The sequence below is a fragment of the Tenrec ecaudatus genome, chromosome 4, assembly GCF_050624435.1.
Source record: "Tenrec ecaudatus isolate mTenEca1 chromosome 4, mTenEca1.hap1, whole genome shotgun sequence".
In the NCBI taxonomy this organism is placed as follows: domain Eukaryota; kingdom Metazoa; phylum Chordata; class Mammalia; order Afrosoricida; family Tenrecidae; genus Tenrec; species Tenrec ecaudatus.
This window is the reverse complement of record NC_134533.1, coordinates 144244433-144261462: the sequence shown is the minus strand read 5'-3', so window position 1 is coordinate 144261462 and position 17030 is coordinate 144244433. Positions and strand designations below refer to the sequence as shown.

General features: G+C 37.0%; 1 protein-coding gene across 3 annotated transcripts in view; it reads right to left on the bottom strand.

Moving 5' to 3' along the window:
- Positions 1-17030, bottom strand: part of STAG1 (STAG1 cohesin complex component) — a 390900-nt gene that overhangs the window by 140637 nt on the left and 233233 nt on the right. The window lies entirely within an intron of this gene.

The window sequence follows — 17030 nt, the reverse complement described above, 5'->3', positions numbered from 1 at the left end:
AAGGTAGCAAAGGAAACCTCATTCCAACCTCCCTACAGACCTGTTCTTACCCTAAGAGACCTTTTTTTTGTTCTCTAAATGCAAAAACTATTAAAATAACCTATTATTTGATAAATGTTCAAACTGCTAGTTTCATGTGGTATAAACTGAAGAGTGCCAAATTATTTCTGGAAGGGTTCAGAAGGGATGGCAAAACCACCTTTAGAAGTGTGTGCACATATGAGGAGGCTATGTTGACAAAACAGAGCTTCACGCTTATTTAAAAGTTTACATATATATATATATATATATATATAGTATTTTTCTTTTACATAAAACACACACAGACAGGTAATCAGTTTGCTATTCTGAAAATGTACCTACATTTTTGTCAAATCCACACTAAGCAATTGCGGTTGCCCTATAAAAAAGGTTTAGATTAAAAAAATTGTAAAAAAATTTTAAAGTGTATGACCATTTAGGAAAGAACTTCAACATGAATGTTTCTTTTCCTGCAATACAATGTCTAAATAAACTGTAAAGTATTCTGTGTCTCCCAGGAGAGAAGGACGTGTAGAAAGGGAGAACCGATCTCGGAGATCTATGTGTAATCTCCTCTCTGGGAGATGGGCAATGGGGAGGCGGGTGAGGGGAGACGCCGGGGAGTGTAAGATAAGATATAATAATTATTTATAAACTATCAAGGGACCAGGGGTGGGATTGGGGAGTGAGGGGGATGGGAGGAAAAAAAGGGAAACCGAGCTGATCCCAGGAACCCAAGTGGAAGGTGAATTATGAGAGTGACGAGTGCAATGAATGTATAAGGGTGCTTTGCTCAATTGATGTATGTACAGATTGTGATAAGAGCCTTATGAGCCCCAATAAAAAGATTAAAAAATAAAAAACCCCTTAAAATAAAAGTAAATGTCATGTTAAAAAAATATTCTGTGTCTCAAAATGCAAGCTCGTAACTTTACAGTTTTGTGTATTGTCAGGATATTTAACTATTACAATGAAGGTTAAACATATTTTAAATACTTAAAAATTACTCTATAAAAATAATAGGTGGAAAAAAAAAATAATAGGTGGAAAGAAGGAATTTGGAGTATTCAATTTTCCCATGTGAGCAAAGTGAATCTAAACCAAGCTTAATTAAGCATATATATTTAGATTTCTAAATGAAAATACTGAAAATTGTTACAATTAGCACCAACATTGGTGCTAATCTGGACTTTGCCAGAAGAAAGTGAGGTAGAGCTTTCTTGAATTTAAAGTTCATTTAAATTTTCATTTCATTTACCAACATATTGAAGAGACTTCAAAAAGTTTGGAAGTACATTGCAAAGGAATGATTCCTATATATAGTGATTACTTATTATATCTTACTGACATTACTAGCACACAGTACCATTTTAAAATTAACATGCTCTTATGTGTACAGAAATTCAGCCTTGATATTGTGACATGAGCTTTGCAGAGGCTTCTCCTTGAACACCAAGGGAAAAAAGTGCATCATTAGCTCTCACAATTTAATTGATGAGTACAAAATGGTGAATAGGTTTCAGTAGTATGGTATTACAGCGTGGGTTTTTTTGTAAATAGGTGTTAACTGAAAACTGTTTCTTATCAATTTGATTAGGTAAGTACAAAACTTAAAAGTATTTAGGAAAGTTTTAACAGCCTGTCAGTTGAATCTAGTAACAATATTTAATTTTCATGAGATATAATTTAAAACTGCTCTTCTACCACAGATAGTTCAAATAATGCTTTAGTATTCCTCCATTACTCTATCAAGCTCCCAGATAATGAGTAAAATTCTAGGTGATAGGAAGAAAACAATATCAAGAAGCCAAAGTACCTGCCATGTCCTCAGAAGCAATACCATTCTAGTGAGAAAGATAAGACAATAATCAAAAAGATAACATCGAGGGTGGGGGGTAGGATGTGTGTATGCCAGTTAACTTTAATGTTCTAAAAAAAAAATTTAAGTCCGGTAATAATGTTAGAGAGTGGTGGTATTTAGATGGTTAGCCAGGGAATTTCTCTGAAGAATTGACAATCTGAGCATAAAATAAAGGCATAAACAAAACAATGTTCCAAGGATAAGACATAAAAACTCTAAAGGTTATACATCACTTATTACGAGGATAGCATTTATGAAAGGTATAGAGATAGGAGGATAAAGGTAGAAAAGGAAACTCAGATTACAAAATCATTATTTAGTAGCGTAGGCTCAGGTTAGGATTCCAGAATTAAACCTACGTGAGGTGAGAACTACCGGAGGGTCTGCTGTGGGTAAGAGGTGAACATATAATGGAAGAGTCAAAGCAGAAGCAAAGAGGTAACCAATATAAAAGACACTGCACTTGAGATGAAAGTAGTTTGTCAAAATTTTAGAATGACAATTCTAAAGTTGTGGCCTTGATTATTTCAGTGAACTGATGATGCTGGCTGGGATTAAAATGGTAGCAGTTTGTAGAGATACTCAGACAACAAATATGTTCTGAAGGTACAACAAAATATTTAAAGATTTAATGAGGGAAATTTTACAAAGGGAAGGACTATTTCAAATTATTGTTAAAGGAATCAATATGGAGATGTTAGATAAATTAATGTGTTTATCAGCTAGGTTGGCACAATAAACTTTAACTATCTCAATCCCCCCCAAAAATTTTTTTAAGTTGATGTTCTATCGCATTCTTGTTGTGGTGTGAGGTCCCAGGTATGCCTCTGAGAGAACTGATCCAGTCTACAGAGTAGACACTGCCTTGCCTATCCATGCCATCACAAAGAAGGGTTTCAGCTGCTCTGGGTGGCTGTGATGAGTAGACGGTTGCCATCTCCCTTGGAATAGCCTGGTGGGTGTGGTTCCACTCCCATCCTCTTCCTGAAGTGGCCATTTAGACTCAGCGAGGACGTTCACTTAGAATTCCAGAAGTTAGAGCAAGGAAATGGACTCCATGCTTATTGATGTCAGCTTCACCCAGGAAGAATGGGCTTTGCTGTTTTTTTCTCAGAGGAAACTCTATAGAGATGTGATGATGAAAACCTTCAGGAACCTGGACTCAGTTTTTCAACAGAATAATAATAAACAAGGTTGTCCTTGAATAATGACTCCTGGTCCTCCATAATACGAGGACTGTATGGATGCCATGACCTAACAGAGCAGCTCTACCGCCAGGGAAACTTGACGAGAAGATATATGTTAGAAAGCCTTCATGAGAGTAAAGAATATTTAGGAAAGAAAAATCAGGAAGGTCACCAGTATGCGAAAACTTTCGGCTGGATTGCAGATCGTCCTAGGCCTAAGAGAACTCATGTTGAAGTAAATGCTTCTAAATGTCTTGAGTATGGAAACGCCTTCCTGGTCCATACATCTGCGTCTCAAATGAGATCACAGATTGGATACCAATCTTATCAATATATGGAATGTGGAGAAGACTACAATTGCCGCTCTTATCTGAAACCTTTTGTTAGAAGTCTTCCTGGAGAAAAACTTTGCAAATGTGAGAATTCTGGAAAACCCTCTAGTGGTTCCTCATCTCTCAATAAGCATATAATAACTCAGTGTGAAAAGAGGGCTATGAATGTAATGAATGTGGGAAAAACTTTAGACCTTCCTCATGCCTCACTAAGGCAAGAACTCAGAGTGTAGTGAGGTCCTATGACTGTAAGAAATATGAAAAAGCCTTTTGCTATTCCTCTTACCTCACCAGACATATAAGTTTTCACAGTGGAGAGAAACCTTATGAATGGAAGGAATGCGGGAAAGCCTTTCCTAGTTTCTCATCTCTTACTACACATATAAGAGCTCACAATGGAGAGAGGCCTTCTGAAAGTAAGGAATGTGGGAAAACCTTTACTTGTTCCTCACACCTCACTAGACACAAAAGGCATCACTGTGGCCAGAGGACTTACTGATGTAAAATATGCTGAAATGTCCTCAGAAGTCTTTCATTCTTTGCAACAGATCTTAGTAGGAATACTGGAGAGAAATATATATGTAAGTAATGTTGGATATCTTTCATCCTTTTTCTTTTCTCGTGAAAAAATTAATATGTCCAAGGAACCATATGAATGTAATGAATGTTAGAAAATGTTTCTTTCCTACTTTCAATGACACTCATGTATATGAAAAAGCCTTCTGTATTAACTACTGAAATGTAAGAACCCTACCAGAGAAGCATCATGTAAACGCACAGATCCGGGGAACATCTTGTGACTTGATTCTATGGATACAAAAGGTGATGGAAGCCTTCAGTGGCCCTTCTCCTTAAGGATTCCTGTGACATTTTGCACAATGGAGAAACCCTGTAATTATAAGCACTGAGAAAGCCTTCGAGCTTTGAATTTTCCATCGGTGCACAAAAACATTCCAGAAGAAGGACATCACCACTGCCATATCCCCATTTGCATTAATTTCTATTTTTGCTAAATACAGTAAGTTCATTAAGAAGAAAAAAATATTTAAAAGTTATAAAGAGGTTGGTATATAAAACCTTAAGAGTGAATAACACATTTAACCAACAGATAATTACTCAGTCATTAAAAAAAACCTGAGACAGGATTTTCTGGACAGAAAACAACAAACACATTTATAGTTAAAACAGAACCAATTGAAAAATAATAATACTGAGAAGACTAATTCAACAAATTTGAAAATCTAGACACAATAAATGTCTACAAACACATGATCTGTCTAAATTAATAAAAACAAGTAGAAACTTTGAACCAATCCATAACAAAAGGACTACATGAATTAAAAAAAATAAGTAAATCAACATGGAAGAAGCACATCAGCCGGTGTAATCCAAGGACTGTAAATGATAACATCCAGAACCAGAGGAGAGAACAAACTTAGAGCTTACATTCTGAGTACCCAGTTTGCAGAAGGCTATGGATGACACTCAAAGTGCAAAATCCATTTACAGGGTTCCCACTTAGATTAAGCCTCTGGTACACACCCTCTGGCCATTGACCAGGGATGTGAATAGTCTTGCTATTAGGCAGTGGACTAATGTACACTTTAGGCTAAAATTGAACACCTTATCATTTGTTCTTTCCTTTGACCCACTTTAAATTTGTTCTAGTTTTTATTATTTTCTGTTCAATTAAGGTTTTTCTGTTTTATATATTTATGTGGGCTTTGCATTTAATATAATTTTTCTCTATACAATGCAGGACAGATAAATATATAAAGATTGATAGTTTCTTACAGTTATGGCAGGGGAAAGCTGAGGGAGGGGATTTGGGAGCTACATTATATACTCGAGTATAAGCCAACTTGAATGTCTGCCAACGCACCTACTTTTACAAAAGCAAAAAACCCAAACAAACCCAAAACACTGCATAAAAATGTGCTGGAAACCCGGCTTATACACGAGTATATATGGTAATAATAATGAATACAAGGGAGAAGAAAATGTTCTAAAATTGACTGTGGTGATGATGCTAAAACTCTTTTTAATATGTTTAGACTACCAAACCATATGTGAATTAGATGTCAGTAAAACTAAATTTAAAATAAAATAGAACTTAGAACAGGAAAAAGTCCAGGTTCAGATGTCTATAATGGGAAGTTCTGTCAAGGCTTCAAAGAAGGCAACACTGATTTTAGTTAAACTATTTTAGAACATAGAAAACAAGGAATACTCCCAAATTCATTTAAGGAAGCAAGCATAACCCTGAAGCCAAAGACACCACTAAATAAACTATAGACCAAACTCTTAGGAACACATATGGAAAAATAAAAAAATCCTAACCAACAGAATCCAAACCAATTAAACAGATTACCATCCAGGCCATTCCAACTCACAGTGACCCTAAGAGGACAGAATAGGCCTACCCTTGTGAGTTCCCAAAATGGCAACATTTTAAGGAGTAGAAAGTCTCATCTTTCTTCCCCAAGAGGATACAACAATGTAACAAAACAATTAATAAAAATCACAACCAAGTGGTATTCACACCAGGTAAGTAAGAATGGTTCAATGTTACAAAGAGAGTCTATATAATCCATTGTTTTTAGGTATACTGGAGTCCATTCCAATTCAGAGACCTTCTGTACACTGCCTGAACCATCCTCTCACTTGTTCCACACTAATTGTTGTAGCGCCTGCATCAATCCATATAAAGGAGGTTGTCCTCTTTTTTTTTTACTGATTCTGACTTTATCAAGCATGATGTCTGTCTTTCTCGAGGGTCTGATAACCTGTTCAAAGTACTTGAGACAAAGCTTCAACTTCTTTGCTTCTACACCATTATGGCTGTCATGCTATATTTTTATATTCTTTCCCAAAATCATAATTAAAAGACATCAATTCTTCTTTGGTCTACCTTATTATTTACCCACCTCTTGCATGCATATAAAGTCATTAAAAATAGCTTGGTTTTGGTAAGGCCCAATGTGACATCCTTGCATTTTAACATGTTAAAAGAGTTTTTGGGGAGAGCAGATTTTCCCAATGCAACACGTAAATATAATCCACTACATAAAAAAAAAAAGAGCCACATGATCATTGATGCAAAAAGGCACTTGATACAATCAAACACCCATTCCTGACAAGAACGCTCAGTAAAATAGGAAAAGAAGAAAATTTAATTAATATAATTAAGGGCATATACCCAAAGACAAAAGCCAACAAAAGTCTCAATGGAAAGAGACTGAAACTATTCCACTTAGGAATGGCAACCAGACAAAAATGCCTTTAACAAGCATTCCTATTCAGTATTATATTGGAAAAAATCAACAAAATGGCAGAGTACACAGAAAAGTAAGATATAAAAGGAAGTCAGATCCCTTTACATTTATTCGGCCTACCTGCCCCTTAGAAGGAAAAAAAAAATCAGTGCTCCCTTGGCAATTAAAATCTTATGTACTACATAACCCACGATGCTGGATAAAGTGAAGGTATCTTTCCAGTACCGCCCACAGAGGGCAATATCACCCACTTTGGGAAAAACTACTCTATATCAACAAAGAGAACTCTGAATAAGAAATCAGGAAAAGATTATGTATGTACAACCCACAAAATATAAATTGTTTAGCAATAAACTGAAAGAAAGTTACAAAAAGTTTACAAAGAAACTACAAACCACTACTGCAAAAAACAAAAGAAATTATATACAAGTGAAAAATCAAAAAATCTTATCATGGTCATGAATGAGAAGACAAAATTGTGAATATCCCAAAGCGATTTGTTGCTTTATCATAATTCTGATCCAAATTCCACCAACATCTCTTCTTTAGAGAGCTGGAAAAACAAATCACCAACTTTAAATAGAAAGAGGCCCTGGATAAGAAAATTATCACGAACAGAGACAACAAATAGGAGGCCATGCTTTTTGTGATAGTAAAACCTACTATATGACCAAAACAGCCTGGTACTGGTTCAACAACATGTAGACCAGTAGAATGGAGAACCCCAAAGTAATTCCATCCACTGGTAGACATCTAATCTTCTACAAAGGCCAAAACCACAATACACATTGAAGAGACAGTCTCATTACAATGGTGCTGGCAAAAGTGGATATGCACTTGCAGAGAAATGAAACTAGACTGGCAAGCTTTTACCCGTTTAATTCAGGTTATCATTTTGATCTCCTATAGTCATCTCTCCCATGCACTCTATTTGGTAAGCTGTTTCATTCCATCCCTCTATGTTGGATAGAGGGAAATCACCAGACTTTATTTCCTGGGTTGATCTCACAAATGTACGTTGAAATTCCACTAACATCCACAGCCTTCTGCAAACCAGAATCTCACCACTGAGGCTTTGAAATGATTCCCTCCTTTGGCTTCAGATTATATGATTTCCAATCCCCTGATCACTAATATTGCTATCCAAGGTTAGATCTATAAACTAGGTGGCAGCTTAAGAATTACTATTAAAGATTTAATTCCTATCATTTGCCTCTCTTTACACCAGAAATGCCTAAAATATAGATCTCTTTTGAGACTTCATAATTTTGATGCTTTATCAGTTTAAAAATGATACTTGAGATGTAACTAACTTATAATATTGCTAACCCATTTATAGTTATTTGAAGTTACATATTTAAAACTTTTCTATAAAAGAAAAAAAATGAAACTAGATCCATACCTCACAAATAACAAAAAGGTACTTTGTAATAATGTCTTTTAAGAAGAATTAATAACAGACTAGTGCCAAGGAGATGGAGATTGACGATGCCCAATTCTTCCATTATGCATTTCAGCTCTATTTCCCTCCATTCCTCCCTTATGTACATTCCCTAATGTTTCTGGGTTGGTAATTCTCTGCAGAATCCCAAAGAAAGTCACAAATGTTTGAGGAAATATCTCATGTGGTGGTAGGTGCAGTTCAGTACAAAATCCAAAGAACTAACAGATGACAGATGTACTCCACCTCCTGTTTTTTCCCAGTGATAAGATAACATGCCCTGCTTCTTAGAGGGCTTATTTTATATGCAGCAGGATGGTATTTAAACAAAATTACTCACAGGAAAACTCTAGTAATATCTTCCCCCCCCCCCCCATTATCTTACTAGGCCCATGCAGGGTAAATCATTTGGTGATAATTACACTGAGTATCAATAAAGGAATTAAAATAACATCTAACCCATCACCTTTTATTTTTTAATATCAATTACTTTAGTGGGAGCTCATACAACTCTATCACAATCCACCCATTTTGTCAGGCACATTTGCACATCTGTTGCCATCATCATTCTCAAAACATTTGCTTTCTACTTGAGCCCTTCATATCATGTCATTTTCCCTCTCCCTCCCTCATGAACCCTTGGTAATTTATAATTATTTTTCCACATCTTACACTGTCTTATGTCTCCCTTCACCCACTTTTCTGTTTTCCATCTCGCAAGGAGATTACATGTAGATCATTGTGATTGGCTCTCCCATTCTCCCCCACCTTCCCTTTACCCTCCTGATAACTCAACTCTCATTATTGGTCCTGAGGGGTTTAACTGTCCTGAATTCCCTGTGTTTCCAACTCTGATCTGTACCAGTGTACATCCTCTGGACTAGCCGGATTTGTAAGGCAGAACTGGGATCATGATAGTTGGGGGGGAGGAGAAAGCATTAAAGAACTAGAGGAAAGTTGTATGTTTCATTGGTGCTGTGCTGCACCCTGACTAGTTCGTCTTCTCTCCACAACCCTTCTGGAAGGGGATGTCCAGTTGCCTACAGATGGACTTTGGGTCTCTACTCCATAATCCCCCTGACTCATAATGATAAGATTTTTGTTCTTTGATGCCTGATACTGGATCCTACCGATACCTCATGATCACACAGGTTGGTATGCTTCTTCATGTGGGTTTTGTTGCTTTTCAGTTAGATGGCCACTTGTTTACCTTCAAGTCTTTAAGACCCCAGGCGCTATATCTTTTGATAGCCAGTACCATCAGCTATCTTCACCACTTTTGCTTATGTACCCGCTTTGTCAAGTCCAGAAGGTGAGCATCATGGAATGCCAGTTTAATAGAACAAAGTGTTCTTGCATTGAGGGAGTACTTGAGTAGAGTCCCAATGTCCACGTGCTACCTTAATACTAAACCTATAAATATATGCACATAGATCTACTCCATCGTCATATATATGTAGATATGTATATGACTGTATTTAGACCTCTATAAATGTCCTTTGCTTCCTAGTTCTTTCCTCTGTTTCCTTTTAGTTTCGCCTTGTCCCACAATCATGTTTATCATTTGGGTTGCAGTGATTCCTCTGGATTACACTGTCTTTGATCAAGCCCTAGGAGGCCTCCTACACCCTCCTTGCCATTGATTTTGGATCATATGTTGGGCCATTGTCCCTGGATCTGTGGGTGCTAACAACCCCTTTACCTTTTGAATGACCCACGTGTAATGATCAATTCTCTATCCCTGAACTATATCCTGTTTATGCACATATGACCTGGGACCTCTTCTAGGATGCTTCCAGTAGGCACTGGCCTCCTTCTAATTTTAATCAGCTAGGTTTTTCCCAGGAAACTCCAGAAGTAGCTTTTCTCCTTTCAGCTATAGCTATCATTCCTTACATTCATTGCCAAGTAACATATCAAAGATAATCACTGAACAAAGAATCAAACCTGATTCACACCCTCTACTACAGTCGGGTTCTAATTACTTCCCAACCCTGATTGTTGGCAGATACCCAAAACTAAACGGTCATTTGGTGGATTCTGACTCAGTTACCCTACAGGACAGGGTAGAAGTAACTAAGACTGTAACTCTTTGTGGAAGCAGAAAGCCCCATCTTTCTCTAGTACAGCACTTGGTAGTTTTGAACTGCTAACTTTATGGATTGAAGCCTAACTCGGAAACTCTATGCAAATGAGGCAGATAAGGCCCTCAAAAATGGGCATATAGTCACAGGCATATTAAGTCAAGAATTACAAAAAGAAATTGTGGCAAGAAGGGCCATGTTAATTGACAATTACAACTCATCTGAACACAAACCTAATACTATAAAAAACAATTAAAAAGTAGACAAAAGTCCTAATTTATGGCAAAAAATAGTCTACAAACATAAGCAAAAATACACACAGGAAAAAATAAGTCAGATGACCAGGACCTCCTAAAATTTAAACACTTATGAGAATAAGAAAAGATTTCTACAAATTAGTAAAAAGAGAACCTACAGCCTGGGAAATCATTTTGGTAGCAACTTATTACATAATGCATAGAAAGCTTTAACACCTCGACAGTCAAAAGCCAATCTAATCAAAACATGGGCAAGAAACATGAACAGATACTTCAGCAAAGACTTTCAGGGAGCCAACAAACATGTGAGATACCAATAACCATTAACCATTAAAGAAATGAGAAATGTGTAGCAAAACAATAAGGAGCCATCATCTTATTCCTGATAATATTAGCAAAGTTCAGTAATATACCAAACAACTAAAGCTGGTGATAGATTGGACTGCGGAAGGGACTTTAAATTGGTACAACCACTGTATAAAAACAGGTGACAAGTTCTTGATTCAGTTATCAAATTATTTGGCGATGCTCAACTTTCCTGACATAATCGCTGAAGAAAAAATGAGCACATAAGCAAATGTGGTGAAGAAAGCTGAAAGTGGCCAGCTATCAAAAATTTTAACATATGGGGGCTTAAGTGTTTGAAGCTAAACAAGTGACCATCTAGTTGAGAAGCAACAAAGTCCATAGGGAAGAAGAATACCAGTCTGTGTGACTATGAGGTGTCAATAGAGTCAGGTAACAGGCACCAAAGAAGAAAAATACTATCATTGTGAATGAAGGGGGAGTGCGGAGTGGAGACCCAAAGCCCATCTGTAGGCTACTGGACATCCCCCTAAGGAAGGGCTGCGGGGAGATCAGCTAGTCAGGGGGCAGTGTAGCACTGTTGAAAGTTACAACTTTCCTCTAGTTCTTTAATGCTTCCTTCTCCCGACTATCGTAACCCCAATTCTACCTGACAAATCCAGCTAAACAAGAGCATGTACACTGGTACAGATAAGAGCTGGAAACACAGGGAATCCAGGACAGAAAGCCCCTTCGGATCAATATTGCGAGTAGCGATACCAGGATAGGAGGAGGTCGGGGGAGAAATGGGAAACCAATCACAATGACCTATAAATTATTAGTCTCTTCTTGCCTAAAGGTAAGAATATTGACTTATAGTGGAGGTATTCTGGTGGTGTAGTGGATATGAGTTGGGCTGCTAACTGCAAGGTTTGCAGTTCGAAATCATCAGTCACTCCCTGGGACGAAGAGGAGGTTTTCTGATACTGTAAAGAGTTAGTCTCAGAAACTCAGGGGCATTTGCATCCTGTCTAATAAGGGTCACTATGAGTCAGCATGAAAGAAATAGTATAGAAAAAAACAACAAAACTCACAGTCATTAGGCAGATTACAAGTCATAGCTAATGACAAGATCAATAGTATGAAAATCAAAACCCCGCAAATTGGCCACTCCATAGGAGAAAGATGAGGCTTCTATACCTGTAGTTATCATCTTGTAACCTAGAGTGATGTGAAGAAAGGTAGGTAGAATGCACAAAGGGTTGTCTTCTGGCTGCTTTGATTAAAAAAAAAAATCAAGATAATCAGTTGAGAAGAAGGAGATACTACTGATTTAAAGAGGTTTGAAATAATCTTCTGAGAAAGTCGGAGTATTCACCAAGTAGAATGGATACATTAGAGCAGCGGTTTTCAACCTGTGGGTCGTGACCCCTTTTGGGGTTGAACAACCTTTTCACAGGGGTCGTTCAATTCATAAAAGTAGCAAAATTACAATTATGAAGTAGTAATGAAAATAATTTTATCATTGGGTGATCACCACAACACGAGGAACTGCATGAAAGGATCGCAGCATTAGGAAGGTTGAGAACCACTCCCTTGGAGGAAGTCCTTGACTTATAATAGGGTCCATGCCATTGCAAGTTATTTCTATGCGGAATACTTTTTTTCTTTAAATTTTTATTATTATTGTCTCATCATCAGTATCTTATTATAAATCTGATCCCACAACATCTTTGAGAGAACATCTTCTATTGCTAACACTGACAAATTCCGTACTACATTACTATATGTAGTATATATTACTAAAGATAAAAACCAAAACCCAAATTCACTGACACCAAGTTCCTCTTGACTCAAAGTGACCCTATAGGACAGGGTAGAACTGCCCTGAGAGTTTCCAGGACTATAAATAACTCTTTATGGGCCTAGAAAGCCTCGTCTTTCTAACACGGAACTAGTGGTTAATTTTGAACTGATGGCCCTGCAGATCACAGGCCAATATATAACCATTATATCACCAACACTCCTATTACTAATGATGTACCAAACAACAACAACAATAACTAATCACAGTCATAAGTGCAATTCATGTAACTCTATTGAGTCAGGAACTACATGTAATATGCTTGATAAAGCACGCTAAAGTACATAAAGATGTACTTGGGAGAAAAAAATGGAACGACTAACCATGTCTACAAGTTTTTTGGCACACTCTGATGTTTGGCTCATGTGGTTTGCTCTCGAAGATATTAACTGAAAAGTTACCAGTTCAAACTAACTAAAGCTGTTGCACCACGTAAGAAAAGCCTGGCAGTCTGCTTCTGCAAAACTTATACCCAAGAAAATTATATGGAGCCGAGTTCTTTTCTGGAAAACACAGGGTGACCATGGATCAGAATCAATTCAATAGCAACAAGGCTTTGGGCATGTGTGCATACAGCCAAGAAAAGGTGGGTATTTAAGCTTTTCCTAAGAAGTAAAAGATATGAAGAACAACAACAACAAAAAAATAGTGTCAAAAGATTTAAGCTGTGAGTTACACTGACTTACTAATGTAAGGTTAGTGGCTCAAACCCACCAGACAAACTGTAGAAGATGCGACTGTTTGCTTCCATAAAGTTTTATAGTATCAGAATTCCTATATAGGGTCAATAAAGGTTGGAATTGACTTAATGGCCGAGGGTGTGGGTATAGAAAACATTTATATTACTGGGGTTAGAAACAAAAAAAGTAAAAGAAGCTTAATTAAATATATTTTGAAAACCAAATATATACATTCTAGAAGTATTTTTGAAAATGGAACAAATTAAACTTTCAAGAGATGTATGGCCATATTCCTTCTTCAGTTTAAAAAATCTTGTGAAAAAGGGGCTGAGTGATTTGTTGCAAACTTGTCTTGAAACAGTAAATATACCGAATAACAACCAACCCATTTCTCAAAAACTAAAATATCAATGGGAAAAATATCATCTTCAATGAACTCAGCAATAACTGTAACTTGAAACCACAATATATGAACACAGATGATACAGTACATATAAATCAAAGTAATTATTGAAGAAAACACGCACACAGTTATTTTATTGACTTGTTTCTTTTAAGTATGTTTGCCAGAAAAGCAATTTTAGGGAATATTCTAAGTAGAATATTTGGTTCTGGCACACCAAGCCTGTCCTAAAAAAGACCTTTTGAAATATACCACTCAAATAGCAGCCTCACTTCCCACTCAAACGTGTGTGATGTTAAGATGCCATTTCGTGACTATGGAACACAAGACCTCGGCATTACCTACCCTGATGTAAAGAAGACCAAAGCAATGTAAAGAGGACTGGAATTCTTCACTACTAGAAACCTCACAACTGGACCAATAGGTACCATCATAAGAAAGGGGTGATGTTGTCAAGGATTTCATCTTGTTTGTATTCACAATCAATGCTCATGAAAGCAGCAATTAAGAGATCAAATGATGCATTGCACAGGGTAAATGTGCTGCACAAAACATCTTTTTAAAGTGTTGAAAAGCAAGGATGTTACTTTGAGGACGAAGGTGTGCTTAACCCAAACCATGGTATTTCCAATCGCCTCATATGCATGTGAAAGTTGGTTACTGCACAAGAAAGATTAAAATAAATCAATGCATTTGGTCTATGGTGTTGACAAAGAATATTTTAAGTACTATGGACTTTCAAAAGAACAAATCGATGTGTTTTGGAAGAAATACAGCCAGAACGCTCCATGTAGACAAGGATAGTGAGAGATTATCACATGTACTTTGGACATGCAATCAGGAGACAGCAGCCCCTAGAGAAGAATACTGGATTTGGTAAAGTAGAGGCGCAGCAAAAATGAGAACAGTTCTGGACGAGATGGATTGACACAGTGGCTACAACAATGGGCCCCAAAAGAATAAAGGAAACCATTGCCAAACAGCAGTAGCCTTTATTGTCCTTAGAGAATAAAAGCAACAGCTTACTAAATGGTAGGCAATACTCTGACCACTTTGAGTGTCAGTTAATGAAGAGTTTACCTACCATTATCTCTTTACTTTGCATATTAAAAAAGTGAGGCCAAATAAGTCAAGGATTTTTCCAAGGCAAGCATAGTAAGGCAGGAATCTGAATCCAGAATATCTGGTTCTACAATCTATTTTATAAACATTACGAGGTTTTGGAAATGAAAGCCATACAAAGATCAACTTTCTGTGGCAAATTTATTTTTAATCTATGATTTAAGAAAAGGTAAATTTATATGCCATATATCTCCTCAAAGGAAAAGTAGAGAAAATTTGACGCAGTGGCTGCAATGATGAGCTCGAATATAAATACTGTGTGGACCAACATAGCTGATCGTGAAGGGCAGAGGAGACCAGGTCTCAAACAACAAAGGCAGGCGGGTGGTGGGGTGGTGGTGGTGGGAATCACATCACCATGAATGAGGGGGAGTGCGGGATGGGGACCCAATGCCCATCTGTAGACGGCTGGACATCCCTTGCAGAGGGGTAGTGGGGAGGAGATGAGTCACTCAGGGTTCAGTGTAGCAACAACGAAACTAAAAACCTTCCTCTCGTTCCTGAACGCTTCCTCAACCTCCCAATTATCATGACCCAAATTCTACCTTGCCTTGCGGACCTGGTTATACCAGAGGATGTACAGCGGTGCAGTGGGGATCTGGAAACACAGGGAAATCTAAGACGGACGAACCCCAACCGATCTTGGAGATCTATGTGTAACCTTCTCTCTGGGAGATGGGCAATGGGGAGGTGGGTGTGGGGAGATGACGGGCAGTGAAAGATAAGATATAATAATTATTTATAAACTATTAAGGGACCAGGGAGAAGGGGGGAACAGGGAGGGAGGGAGAGGGGGGAAAAAGGGAAACCGAGCTGATTCCAGGAACCCAAGTGGAAGCTGAATTTTGAGAATGACGAGTGCAACGAATGTATAAGAGTGCTTTGCTCAATTGATGTATGTATGGATTGTGATAAGAGTTGTATGAGTCCCAATAAAAAGATTTATTAAAAAAACACTGTGTGGATAGTGCAGGACCTGGTAGTGTTCACCTTCTGTTGTACACAGGATCTAAACACAACACATCAATATAAAACTGCTAAACAAAAAGGTATATTTAATCTCTCAAGGGGCTGAGAATGACCTATTATTAGACACTGATAAAAACTAGTATCAAAATAATTTTGATGCTCCTGGACTCCAGATTTTTGGGTTTATAAAATTGATGTTACCCATACAAGCCATGTGCCCTTAGGCATACTTTGGGAAGGATGGTGGTTCCCTGGAGCCACCTTCAGGTCAAAAAATAGTTTAGTAACTGTAATTTAGGGGAAGATGTTAAACCTAAGGCATGGGGTTTATAGAAATTATCTATGTGTAGTCATCTTCAAGAAAAAAAGAACTCTGGAATTTAGGTGTAAAGCATGTCCTTGGTGATTCTGTACTACAGAGGGACCCTGAAACTGTGCTCATACATAGATGATGTATGAGAAATTAACAAAACACACACTTATATAACTTCTTTCACTGCTCCCCCTTTTATGAACATTTCTGAGAAGGGTTAACAATGCCCTATTTGAATCATATCAATTCACAATAAATATATTCTCATTCAATAATTATTGAAGATTCTTTGTGTAGTTAGGGTTTTGATACTGGCCTGCTTGTCTCCGTGGAAATCACTGGCTTGTCATAAGATGATCTTAACCACAGTTCTCATTTTATTTTCCCCTAAAATTAAAATCAATCTCAATGCATTCATTATTCATATAAATTTTCTATTCTTGATTCATTTTCATCTTGAAAATGAGAGGTTGATGGTATTAAGCTAGAACATTAAATACTATATAGGTGAGAAAATAGCAAATGATTAAAAAGTGAAACTAAGACTACTACTACTTATCTGCAAATTACCATCAAATAAAATCTGGATGTCAACACCACATTAGAGCACATAGTTATAATAAACCCTGAAAAACATGAAGAGGCTAAAATTATGAAGGAAAAAGATTCCTTAAGACTAGAATTATCTTAATAATAGGGATGAACAAAGTAAAATAAATGTATTATTTATTTTTGATTTGGGAAAAAAAGAATATTTTTTCATGAAATAAGTAAATGCCATCAAATTGGAAAAATACAATGAGTCTATTCTCACATTATAAATGTCAAATTCCAAGAGTGACCCTCGGCAATTGGTTTGAACAGGTTGTAGAGATGAATCGGATACATTCTTAAGTTTGTGGACCAGTGTTTTAAATATATTACATAAGTGAGAAA